The following is a 13,599-nucleotide window of genomic DNA, read 5'->3' on the forward strand; positions in this document are numbered from 1 at the left end:
AATGAAAGCATTGGCAAGATGCAAGGTCAAGAGTTTCACTCAGCAAAGGGACTAGCTGGCTACGGCTCACTAAAAGCTTAGCGGAGAAGTGAATCCAGGTCGACTGGTCACAAAATCCCTCCAAGAGGCTGCAGTGAGAGGTTGGTTCAGCCAGCTAACTTCTGATACATAGAAGGGGCTGGAAAATCTAGAGCTGAGGCTGTGAATTTATACAGGAGAGGCAGCCTTCTATGGAAAGTCAGTCAGTGACATTTTAGGTTGTTGGAGTTCAAGCTGAAATGGAAAGGACACAGGAGACAATGAGGGTAAATTCCATCTCAGACACAGGTTTGTTTGGACCCAGCCTCACTCACTATGGTCACCAGGCTCAGAGACATCAGCCAAGGTGTCTCCACAGGCTATGTGTGTGTCCTACCTCCCTGGGAATCAGGACCAGCTTCCTACCATCCATGGCTCTCATGCACCCTCTGAGCCCCACCCAAGATTTCTTTTCTTTTCTCTGAATCTCAATAGAATAGATATTTAACCACTGCATTGTTTCCTTTATTGATCTGATTGGCTATCTCAAATCGGAGGCGTTACTGAATGGGAACAACTTCCAGTCGACCAGGGCAGCAGGGCCAGACCTTTAAGAAAGGCTCAAAGGAGATTTTCTGAAGCGACATGCTTTCAGAGATGATGCTGATCCTGAGGTATTGTGTGGAGGGCTCAAACAATTTGGACAAAGACCTTTTTAGATCTATGATAAGACTTTTGAATAAGACTCTCCAGAAAGCAGAGAATAATCTGATTTTAGAAATGAGTGGCTTGGTTTCCAACATCTCAGTGGAAGGTAGGAGCATCTCTTTCTCGATGGGTGGTGGTCCTGGCACGGCACGTCCCTCCAGTTTATTCTTTTCCACGTCTCTAAGATTTGGGACTTAGTCTGAAGGTCCCAAGATTACAGAGCCGCCACTGTAAGGCACTGTTACTCTATGAGATTAGATCCACAGCCCAGGGAAACCAGGCCACACAATAAAAAGTATCTTTTTATACCTTCAGTCTCCTCTGTCCATTAATAACAGTAAAAAATAAGATAATTTATTTTTGTACCTTGATTTATGTATTGTGATTTCACTTATTTTAGCTTTTTCTAATAGAGCCTGGATTTAATACACCATAATCATGTCTTTCAGTAGAGACAACTGTGCATTTTCTATTTCAATCTGGATACTTAAGTGTGTATGTTTTGAACTGCTATCTATGCTGAAAACATATTTTGAAATATGGCTTAGTGTCTTCAAGGTTTATTGTCAAGCTAGAGAATGGCCCCAGACGTGCTTTGGGATACTAACAGATGTCCTAATCCCTGATAGACTCTCTGTGGCAGCAATTGTTGGCCCTTAGATACTGACATCATCAATTGTTGGTTCTTAGATACTGACGACATCATCAATTGTTGGTCCTTAGATACTGACATCATCAGTTGTTGGTCCTTAGATACTAACATCATCAATTTTCGGTCCTTAGATACTGACATCATCAATTTTCGGTCCTTAGATACTGACATCATCAATTGTTGGCCCTTAGATACTGACATCATCAATTGTTGGTCCTTAGATACTGACATCATCAATTGTTGGTCCTTAGATACTGAAGTCATCATTTGTGTCAGTATTTAGATACTGACATCATCAATTGTCGGTCCTTAGATACTGACATGACCCGGTGTTCAGGGAGACACATACACTGGAGTGCTTGGACTCAGGTTATGTGATGAATTCGACTCTGACAAGCCTTTAGAGCCTGTCTGTTCTTGGAGGGAGCCCACTGCCCTGCTAAATGGAAAATCTTTTTGACTTAAAACTTTCATAGCTACACCAGAGTAAAATGAGGGCATTTTACATGAGGATTGACTCTCATGGGCCACCATCCTCTAATCTTCCCCTTTTGCTTGGTTGGCAAAGATGATCGTCGGGCATCTCCTGCAGGCAGAGATCCCTCTCTTGCATCTCGGGAGTTGCCGTTATCATCAGTGGAGCCCTGGCAGAGCCGTTGGTCTCACGACCACTCACACTTCCTGCTGAGCAGATGACTGTCCTGTGCTGGGCCTTCTTGACACATTTACCCTTGTGCATGGGTTTGTTTACCTGTGTCCCCTTGCAGGACTGTGTGTTAATCAGGTTCAGGCAATCTTACACTCATTCCTCCAGAGCCCAACTCAGGGTTTGGCTGATGTTAGTGACTCAGACCAAATGCGGCCTCACAGTCTGCCACCTTCAGTATCAGGCTTGAGTTTAAGTTTTTAGATAACCTGTGACCAGGACTTGGCTGGGTCTACATTATTTGTAATCAATTTATTAAATGTTGCTCTCAAACTAGGGACATGTCAACCTGGTCAGAATTTTATAACAGAGTTCACATACTATACACGTATGTGAGCGTGTTTATGTTTACGGCCATGGTTTCCGTCACTGCTTTCATTGCTGTGACAAGGTATCTGGGAAAGCGGCGTTAGGAAGGCTCGTTTTGACTCACAGTTTGAAAGGACACAGTCCATCCTGTGTCATGGTATGGTGGCAAGAGCGTGAGGTGGCTGGTCACATGGCGCCTGCAGTCAGGAAGCAGAGAGAGATGAACGCTGGTTCTCAGCTCACTTTCTCCTTCTTATTTGTCCCAGGGACCCATGAGCTGGTGCCCCTCACACTCAGGCTGAGTCCTTTCCTTTAAACCTTTCTGGGGACACCCCCATAGACACAGAGGTGTGTTTCCTTGGTGACTCAAATCCAGGCTAGTTGACAGTGAAGATCAACCATCACAAGCAGTAAAATGCTTTTTGTTTCTGATCTAGGACTGGAGTGTACTGTCACTGCCTTCCATGTTGCAAAACTGCTTACGACAAATAACCGGAAAACCAAAAAATCATTATGCATAGAAACAGGAGGATTTTAAAAGACTATTAACTTTCCTAGGCTCAATGCAGAAAAAAAAAATCGTGTCTGTTTTGTTCAGAGACGACAAGAGTTGAGAAACCAAGGAGGGGCTCTAAAGCCAATTTCTGAGGAGAAAAATAGCACCAGAGCCCAGTGGTTAAAAGTCCCTCCTACTCTTGTAGGACCTGAGTTCAGTCTGCAGCATCCCACATGGTGGCTCAAAATTGTAACTTCAGTTCCGGTGCCCCTTTTGGGATCTGTGGAAACTGCATGCACATGGTGCTCCCATGCGTGTGTGCACGTGCGTGCTCTCTCTTCCACCCACACACAGTAAAAATAAATACATCATTGAGAAAGGTCCATCAAGTCACAATTGTATTAAATAGTGCACAGGAAGTGGACACCACTTGCCAGTTCATGAGATTTTCTTTTTCTCTTTGTAAATCAGATTGAAAAGGAGGAGCAGGTCAACCCCAAGAAAAAAGTGACCGAGAAGGAATTTCCCGTGAATGGACGGCCTCCGCCTGTGGACTTACTACTTCGCAAGCCATCTGCCCTCAGACAAACTATCTGGTCTCAAGGATGAAGCAGGGTCAGACGCCTGCTGACGTGACAGCTACAGATGCTCTCAGTCCTCACGGTGTGGGAGCCTCAGGGCAGCCTGCCTGGAGGTGAGGGGGGCCCTTTGTACCATAGAGGGCCTGAGAGGACCCTTGGGCTCCAGAGCTCAGGAGAGGGATCTTTTGGTCTCATCCGCAGCCCTTTGCTCTCTGGCAGGTGCGCGACACCTCCAGGGTCCTTGGCAAAGGTCTGCAGAGCTAATCCACACATTTTCCTCCGTCTCTTTATTCCGCTGTATCCCCGTATCCTTCAACCTTTCCCTTCCTAACTCTCTGTCCGGCTCCTCCTGTTCCTATGCCATGTGCTCTCTGTTGAACGTCCTTACTCAGGGCCAGAGCCAGAGTGGACGCTGGTGAAGGTCCGGGTGATTTTCAGATAAGGTACAAATTGTCATATGATCCTTAAGTACTAAGATGTCCCTAGAGTCATGCTAAGTCAGATGTAGCTAACCTGTATCAGAAACAGAGGAAAGCAGCAACCTCCGCCTCCCTCTGCAGGCCCCTGTCTCCATCCTCACACAGGGCACGGTGAGCATCAACTCCTGCCCAGGTCTGGGTGAGAACAACCTCTTTAAAGAACTGCCTTTGGAATTATGTCATCTGTACAGGTAGCCATCACCTGGGCTCTGTCACCTGTACAGTTAGCAGTCACCTGGATAGTTCTGCGTTAGAAAGGTCTTACGGCTTCAGCCCTGTTGTCCCATCCTCTGCCCTCCCATGAGGGACCCTGAGCCCAGGTAGATGTGTTGTGTGGAGCTGTGGGCCTGCTTTTCGTCCTGCCTGGCTCCCGCACGGCTAGTTTTACACCAGAAATAACAACACACAAATTGTATTCATTTAAACACTGCTTGGCCCATTAGCTCTAGCCCTTACAAGCTAATTCTCATATCCCGATCAACCCATCTCTAATAATCTGTGTAGCACCAGTCTTACCGGGAAAGATTTAGCATGTCTGACCTGGCGGCTTGCTTCATTGTGTCTGCCTCTGAGAGGAGCTGCCCTGCATCTGCCCGGGAGAGGGGAGCATGGCGTCTGAGCTCACTTCCTCTTCCTCCCAGCATTCTGTTCTGTTTACTCCACCCACTTATGTTCTAACCTATGAGGGCCAAGCAGTTTCTTTATTTTTTAACCAATGACCTTCCTCCATCATAGATGTCTCTAGGCCGTTACATAGGTCTAGAAAGAGTGCTTGGAGTTTTGTTTTCCAATCCATATTCTCCAAACTCCTGGGGGGAGAGGAGGCCTGGCACCCCAGGGTTTTCCCTGGCTGGCCCTCCACATCTAAATCTGTGGTAAAAACAGATCAAGAAGAATGGGGACGGAACTTGGCCTTCTGCAAAGGAGTAAAGGGTATGTTGGGGAGTAGAGAGCTAGAAATCCAAGACCTCTTCCCTGAGTTCAAGGCCGTTCCCTCCCGCATAAGGGGATCTGGGCCCAACTATATAGGGTGAGTAGGGTTGGGGGTTCATTTCCATCTCTTTGCTCTGGTCTGTCCCCAGGATCTGTAGTCTCAGATTTCTGGGAAAGAATGATCCTGAGTATGCACTCTTGTTCTGAACCCCAGAAACCCACCCTCACCCCACCCCACTTGCATGTACCTCACATCTACACTTGCTGTGAGGACAGAGACCGGGCCAGATGGAAGCGCCTCAGATTGCCTTGGACTCTTGTGGACAGATGTGTATGTGTGCGCGTGTGCCCGTGTGTGTTGGGATTAACTTTGGGAGACTATTGGCCAGTTTTTAGGCCCAGCAAGACCTCACGGTTTCTTCTTTCTGTTCTCTCTTGTGTACACATGAACAAATGTGCCCATCTGTCCTCGGTGCCCTTCCTGGGGCTGCAAGCTTCCTGCTCAGACCCTGTCGTGCTCTGGCCCATGGCTCGTGTGCAGGTGCCCTCAGCTCAAATATCATCTCAGAGATTCTCCCACGTCACCCGGCTCTGTCTCTCTAGGTTTTGCTTGCGTCTTCTGGAATCATCCTGTTCACTTACTTATTGTTTAGTTCTTGCATCAATGCCTTGCCTAATGTAAACCCCATGTCTGCCAGAATTGATTTATGCCATCTTCAGTTGTCTGGGACTAATATGGATTCAATAAATACTTGTTGACTGGAAGAATGTTTATTTGTTTTTAAAAATAGCCTTAAAGTAATGTTCGGAAGTATGAGTTCTTTTGAGGAATCAGAGGCATCTATTGTAGTCCATAAAGCATTGCTGGTGACCTTGGCAGGGGCCCCTCTGTGTGAAGAAATTGGGAAAGAGGCTCAGGAATTCATGAATGTAAATGCAGCACCCTCAGCTTGGCCTTTAAGGACGTCGAGGGCAGACAGGGTTTGGGTCAGTATCTCGGGAGCTGTTACACCATACTGAAATGCTCTTGAGGGGTTTTAACTTTTAACCCCAGCACTTGGGAGGCAGAGACAGGTGGATCTCTGTGAGTTCGAAACCAGTCTGGTCTACAGAGTGAGTTCCAGAACAGCTAGGGCTACACAGAGAACCCCTATCTCAAAAAACCATAACCCCTCCTGCCCCACCCCCCCCCCCAAATGCTCTGGGGAAGAAGGCTGTAGTGTGTGTGATGAAGAGGCGTGGGACCATTAAGTCATGGAGCTAAGAATCCAGGAGGGAGCTTGGGAACACCAGTGAGGGGGACCCCCATCAATCAAGGGGCCCTTTGATTGGAAAGGGGGAAAAAAGAGAAGAGAATTGTAGATTACAGGAAGTTCTGGAGTTCAGTGGTGGGGTGTGGGCAGCCCTTGTCTGAAGCATCAGATTCCTGTGTGCCTTATGTAGGACCCGAGACAGCCAGTTCACACTGGGGTGGTGGGGAGGTGGCGGCATTGGGGACACGAGGAATGAAGGCAGAAGGGAGGACTATAGAGATGTCACTCCAATCACCTCTACAAAGTTTACCCTAATCTCTCCCTTCACTTTTTTTTTTTTTTTTTGATTTTCGAGACAGGGTTTCTCCGTAGCATTTTTTTTGGTTCCTGTCCTGGAACTAGCTCTTCTAGACCACGCTGGCCTCGAACTCACAGAGATCTGCCTGCCTCTGCCTCCCGAGTGCTGGGATTAAAGGCGTGCGCCACCACCACCCAGCTCCCCTCACTTTTGAATGAATTGTATTTTCTCTTCCTCCCTCCCTCTCTCCTCCTCCTCCTCCTCCTCCTCCTCCTCCTCCTCCTTCTTCTTCTTCTTCTCTCTCTCTCTCTCTCTCTCTCTCTCTCTCTCTCTCTCTCTCTCTCTTTCTATTTTTGAGACAGAGTTTCTCTGTGTAGTTTTGGAGCCTATCCTGGAATTCGCTCTATAGACCAGGCTGGTCTTGAACTGGGATTAAAGATGTATTCCCCTACCGCCCGGCCCAGGGCAGTAATCTTATATGACTAAAAACAAAATCAGACTTGTTCGTATGATTTTATTCATAAATATATAATTTACTTGTCTCAAGATGTCGATCCCTTATTTAAAGTCTTGTAGGGGTGAAAGAATTTCTGTTTTTCACTCATAGTTTACAGGAGCCCATCTACCTTGGAATCCAGAAACCTAAACACTGTTACACTATATCTAAAAGACAGAAACAGAAGTGTCGGCCCTCAAGTTCATAGCCAGTCTACTCATTACCATGTCATGGTCAATGGGGCTCGTATTGGCCGATGAAACAATAATGTAAATGTACCGATGATTGTCAACTTGACATGAAGAGTCTCAGTGAGGGGTTGCCTAGATCAGGCTGAGTCATGAGCTTGTCTGGGGGGTATTCCTTGGCATGACAGTCTCACTAAGGGGTTGTCTAGATCAGGTTGGGCTGTGAGCATGTCTTGGGGGGTATTCCTTGGTATGACAGTCTCAGAGATGTGTTATCTAGATCAGGTTGGGTTGTGAGGCTGTCGGAGGGGGCTGCCTTGACATGCAGTCTCAGAGAGGGGTTGTCTAGATCAGGCTGAGTTATGAGCATGTCTGGGGGGTATTCCTTGGCATGACAGTCTCACTAAGGGGTTGTCTAGGTCATGTTGGACTGTGAGCATGTCTTGGGGGGTATTCCTTGGCATGACAGTCTCAGAGAGGTGTTGTCTAGATCAGGTTGGGCTGTGAGCATGTCTGGGGGCAGGTGCTGCCTTGATTTCATTAATTGATGAGGGAAGACCCAGCCTGAAAGTGGCTGCCCCTACTCCTGGATTTGGGGCTCTGGATGCTATCAGAGGGGGTTGGAGAGATGGTTCAGTGGTTAAGAGCACTGCCTGCTCTCTCAAAGATCCTGAGTTCAATTCCCAGCAACCACATGGTGGCCCACAACCATCTGTAATGAGATCTGGTGCCCTGTTGAGGAAGAGACCTGGTCAGTCGTCCTCATCAACTTAGACCATGAACTTGTCCAATATGGACAAGATCAACAGAACCACCATATATGGGCTGCCCATGCATGCTAATAAAATAATGCTATCAGAGTGGAGAAGGCTGGCTGAGAAGAAACATGCCTGAGTTCATTTCTCTCTGCTCCTCCTGACTTGGCATTTGGTGTGACCAGCTGTATCCAGCTCCTGCAGTGATGGACTATCTCCTGGAACTGTGAGCAAAATAAACCTTTTCTCCCCCAAAATTTGTTCCTTCCTTCCTTCCTTCCTTCCTTCCTTCCTTCCTTCCTTCCTTCCTTCCTCCCTCCCTCCCTCCCTCCCTCCCTCCCTCCCTCCCTCCTTCCTTTCCTCCCTCCCTCCCTCCCTCCCTCCCTCCCTCCTTCCCTCCTTCCTTCCTTCTTTCCTTCTTCTTTAAATCAAGATACGCCATCACATTAACAGAAATGAAACCGGGATACAGCAGGACTTTGTACGAGGCTTTTAACCCCTCACTTTCTTGACTGGTAGAAGGGAAATGGTGATAATTGCCTTGCCCGTCCAACAGTGCTGTTGTGTAGACCAAGAAAGAGCTTAGAGTCTAATGGTGTAGCATCTCCAAATGCTGACTGACTTTCCGAGGGACATCATGGAGGTTGTGATGTTGTGTCATGGGGAAGTGCAGGTGACTTTGGAGTTAGCGGATCCAGGTTTTCCCTAAATCTGAGGTCATCCCATCAGCTCAGCTTGTGGCTTTGGCACTAACCAATGACGTCATTCCATCAGCTCAGCCTGTGGCCTTTGAGTCATTTACCCGTTCAGTGAAGAACTCCCATTACAGGACCTTCCAGAAACTGCCCAGCCCTGTGGTTCTGTCATTATCATGGACCGTGTTGTTTCTTCATCCCAATAGAGCATACATATGCAAGACAAGGACATGGGGGTCTGTGTGGTTCTGTGCTTAGGGTGGGAATGCGCACAGAGAAACTGAGTTCCTCTGTTTCCTGGGTGAGAAAGTTGCTGGCAGATAGGTCTACCAAATTCATTCTCTGGGGAGCAATGCTTTGGTCTGTTGTGCTTTTGTGGCTGCCTCTACCAAGTCTACAGCTACAGTCAGTAAACCAAAGCAGTATTTCTAATCTAGCTGGAACTTGTGTTTACTGTGTGTGTTTGTGCGTTCATGCATGTGTGTGTGCGTGTTGTGTGTGCAAGTCAGGTGACAAATTTTAGGAGTCAGTTTTCTCATTCTATCACAGGGGACCCAAGATCAAACTCTGGTTGACAGACTTGGCAGCAAGCACCTTTACCCTCTGAGCCATCTTGCCAGCTCTGTCTGTAACCCCTTATGTTGTACTATTTCTCTCATGTTCTATGAGTCTTATTTGGCATATCTTCTTTTGTTTAAATCTCAGAAATGTTCTTCCCAGGAAGCTCAGAAACAAACAAACTACATCTCCAAGGCTTGGCGGGAGCCGGTTGGGCTGGTTTCTGGGATTTGGGCATCCATGGATCTTGCCCCTCGTACTGACCTCCCTACCCTTGGGATCAATTGAATGACCAAAGGCCACAGGGTTCAGGGGTTCGCCTTCTTCCTTCACAGTCATGCCCATCCCTTTCATCAGAGTGGGGTACCCACTTCTGAAGAATGCAGGCAGCCCATGGGAAATGCAGAGGTGCAGCCGCCAGGAGAAAACTGGGGACTCAATGTCCCCATTTAGAACTCTAGTTGACAGTTTCTCTCTCCCCTCAGCACTTTGACGATACCACCCCACCGCCTCCCTCTATAACTGCCGATAAGAGATCTGCCGTCAATCTTCTCGACTCATGGTAAGACTCTGCTTTTCCTTTCGTTTATTTTAAAATGATTTTCCTCTTCGTCCCTGCTGTTCTGAACATACGATGACTGCGATGTCACTAAGTACAGATTTATGTCTGCTTATTCTGCCCAGGACTCAGGAACCTCTATCTGAAGATTCGTGTGTCTTCAGGGATGTGCAAAACAAGTTCGTGTTGCACAGCTATCCAAATGGCAAATATAAAAGAGAAACTGTTCAGCGTTGGCATTAATGTGAAGAAAGTCCTAGAAGCTACCGATGGGATTTATACGTTGTCATAACACATGCCATAATACCACTGTACTCCAGGACACTAGCAAGGCAGGGTATCTTAAAACCTCTAACCAAGTAACTAATTTTAGGCATCCATCCTGGAGAAAACTTACACACTTTTAGAGAAGAGAGAAATACACAAATTTGTTTAAAAGATCAAGGTTTGTAGTTAAGAGAGGAACATAGAATGTAACTAACCAAAACGTCTACCCACAGGGGAGTGAGAGAATCAGTTCTGGGATATCTGCAAGTAATGTCCTAACCAGCAGTTAAAAGTCAATCCGTCAGACAGACCCTGTCAAGCATGAAAGTCCAGAAAGCACAGCCAGGACTATACAAAGCAAGCATCAGGCAGTAAGCCCAGTATGACATCCTATGCATAAATATTGACAGCCCACAGTTTTATATTGGTTATTGCTCAATAAGGAGGAATCATAAGATATCATACTTTTTCTATAATGCCATAGGATTTAAAAATGACAGTAAAATACAAAGATATTAAAAACAAACCCTCTCAGAAATAAAAGTATAAGAAATAATTCCTGGCTTGAAGAAATAACCCAGTCTAAAAGTTACACAGGAATGGTTTAACACTACCAGCTGGACATACATTTGTTTGGAGAGAGTAAATGGGAAATTTGTTAGCAGCCTGGGATGCTTCCATGGTTGGTTATATAAATCTTAAACACCAAAAACATTTGTTTTGAATCTGTTTTGGGTCTGGGCTAGAGTCCTTGGCTTGTGATGGCTCCTGACATGGGAGAAAAGGGAGTCTATTGGAACACAGCTCTCAAATTTCCCTTTTGGAACAGGTAGGTAGGAAGGGACAATAGGATGTTGGGGAATGTGGCGGGATGTAAAACGGACAGTGTCATGGTGGAGGGAAACCTGGTGGAGGGACCAGAGGAGCATCAGGAATGACCTTGTGCTGGGAGCTGGCGTGGCCAAGCACAGGCAGATGCCTGCAGACCCCACAGGCCACCATTGCATCCTCACAGCCAGAGCTGGCAAGGTTCAGATTCAAGTGCAAGGACGGGGGCCGTGTTCAAGGTGTGGATCAGGAGTGGCAGGAAGACAGCAAGGAGGAAGGAAGAGGTGGCGAGAATGCTGCGCCCCAGCAAGAAGAAGCAGGCCGAATACCGTCCCAAGATACCCAAAGGGTCCTGGCGTCCTAACAGGAGAGCACTGTGGCCCCGTGGAAGCTCCAGTGTGGCCCCGTGGAAGCTCCAGTGTGGCCCCGTGGAAGCTCCAGTGTGGCCCCGTGGAAGCTCCAGTGTGGCCCCGTGGAAGCTCCAGTGTGGCCCCGTGGAAGCTCCAGTGTGGCCCCTTGAAAGCTCTAGTGTGGCCCCGTGGAAGCTCCAATGAGAAGGCAAGGAATTTAACTGTGTAACAACTCATGCAGAACCTCGGGTGCTAAATGAACACCTAAGGTGACAACGTCTCTGAGGAACAGGTTCCAACGGTGAGCTGGCACGGCCATCACCTTCCTGAGTAACTGGGCTGGGAAGAACGGGAATGGGATAGGAGCACATAGCAGCCCTGTGGTGAGCCTCGCCCCAACCCATTCAGGAAACCACCTTGATCTTAGCAAAGCGAGACTCCATCCCCAGAGCTCGCTGTTCCACCATCCCCTCTACGCCACCCCCATGACATGGAATGTGTGTTAACCCATGCCCAGCACTGGATATTAGCCCGTTAACGTGAATAACCAGAAACTGCTAAATTTTGTCTGTCTTCTGTAGAAATAAAATCTGGGGATGGATCAAAACTACCTGGAGATTGCTTGAAGCTGGTGGGGGTCGACTGAGCGTCTTGTGCCTTGGGCATCAAAACTGAAACACAGTGTGATAGTTATGTGATGTTTTTCTGTGTAACAGAATTCTAGTTTAAAAGGTAGATTCTGGCCCACATTCAGGGCAATGCCTAGCCATTTCTAACGATGGGCCTGGTGCAGGTGGCAGATGTGTGTTATCTTCAATACCTGGTAGAAATAAAGCCATCTTTTTTTTTTTTTAATGAGAACCATGTAATTGCATATCAAACCTAAGGGTTTCTGGGAAAAAGACATCTAGAATTATACAGTAAATATTTTTCTAAGACAAAAATCTCTTTCTATATATGTCATAAGAAATAAATGCATGAGGGAAATCTGTTAAATACCATTTTAGGGAAACAAGATACAGATAGGGATCTACGTTTTAAAAAACCTGTCAAAGCAATTAAAATAAGTCCAGAAGTTCCTGGGGTGGGGCGGGGCATGAGGGAAAAAGTGGACCCCAGCAGTGGCTTGTGGAAACTGTCCCCCTGAAGAGAACTGCTTGGTGTGGCAAGCAGGCAGAATGCCAGCATTTGTGGGGAGCTGAGGGAACGACAGGGACAGGGGCCGACCTTGCTGGGACTGGGACTTCCCCGGATACCATCATTTTCAGTTTAGTCTTTTTGTCCTGCTGTGCCTCCTCCTCCTCTTCTTCCTCCTCCTCTTCTTTCTCCTCTCCTCATCCTCCTCTTCCTTCTCCTCCTTCTTCCTCCTCCTCCTCTTCTTCTTTTGAGTTAGGGTTTCTCTGTGTAGCCCTGGCTGTTCTGGAATTCACTCCATAGACCAGGCTGGCCTTGGACTCATAGATACCCACCTGTCTCTGCCTCCTGAGTGCTGGGATTAAAGGCATATGTCACCACCTCCTGGCTTCCATTCTTTTTAATTTTTTCCATACAGTATGTTTTATTGTTTTTCCCTTCACCAACTTCTTGCAGATTCTCTCAAGCTCCCTACCCACCCAACTGTGTTTTTTCTCTCTTTCTTAAAAAAAAAAAAACAACACAAAAACAAAATTAAAAAAAACCCCGACACACAAAACAAAAATCAAAACAAACAAAAGACCAACCAAAACAAAAAGTCCACAAACCACCGATGAGTGTGTTCTGTGTTGGCCAACTGACTGCTCCTGGTAGGGCCGCCCTACAGTGTGGTGTGCAGACCAGTGACGCTCCACTGGAGGAAATCGCTTTTCCCTGTTAAAGCAGATGTCAACTGCAGAGAACTTCCTAGTTTGGAGAGGGACCCCATGTCCGCTTTCCCTTCTCAGGGCTGGACCCATCTGGCTTGAATCTTAGGCATGCTGCCACAGCCTCTGTGAGTTTATATCTGCATCAATCCTGCTGTGTCTGGAAGCCACTGCTTTCTTGGAGGCGGTCATCACCTCCGGCTCTGACAATCTTTCCACTTTCTCCTCCACACAGCTCCGGGAGCCTTAAGAAGACATTCCATTTAGGACCGAGTGCTCCAAACTCTCTCTCTCTCTCTCTCTCTCTCTCTCTCTCTCTCTCTCTCTGTTTCCATCTACTTTGAGAAGAAACACCTTTGACGTGGGTCGGGCAGTGCTCTGATCTATGGGTATAATAGTGTGAGATGAAGAGTCAGTTATCACCATGTTCCTTTAGCAGAATGACAGGTCAGGGGGATGGGGAAGCCTACTCTCAGCTTCCTGGTCACTTTATGAGTTTCAGGTATGAGTTCCTTCTCTTGGAGCGGGCCTTACATCCAATTTTACAAAGTGATCGGTTACTCCCATGATGTTTGTGCCACCATTGTACTAGGTGGTCACTTACAGGCTGGTCACTTGTAGCTGGGTGA

At 47.2% G+C, this 13,599-nt stretch overlaps 1 protein-coding gene across 4 annotated transcripts in view; it reads left to right on the forward strand.

Annotated features, from left to right (window-relative positions):
* The window catches only part of Mobp (myelin associated oligodendrocyte basic protein), a 32,446-nt gene extending 20,303 nt beyond the window's left edge, over positions 1-12,143 (forward strand). The window contains exons 3-5 of one of the 4 annotated variants that reach the window (XR_009057022.1): positions 3,361-3,583; positions 9,611-9,687; positions 9,810-12,143. The gene's annotated coding sequence lies outside the window, so the exon portion shown is untranslated. The remainder of the gene's footprint in view (positions 1-3,360; positions 3,584-9,610; positions 9,688-9,809) is intronic. The other 3 variants (XR_009057020.1, XR_009057021.1, XR_009057023.1) reach the window with 3 other exon arrangements.
* The last annotated feature ends 1,456 nt before the right edge of the window (positions 12,144-13,599 follow it).

The sequence above is a fragment of the Chionomys nivalis genome, chromosome 4 (genome assembly GCF_950005125.1).
Source record: "Chionomys nivalis chromosome 4, mChiNiv1.1, whole genome shotgun sequence".
In the NCBI taxonomy this organism is placed as follows: domain Eukaryota; kingdom Metazoa; phylum Chordata; class Mammalia; order Rodentia; family Cricetidae; genus Chionomys; species Chionomys nivalis.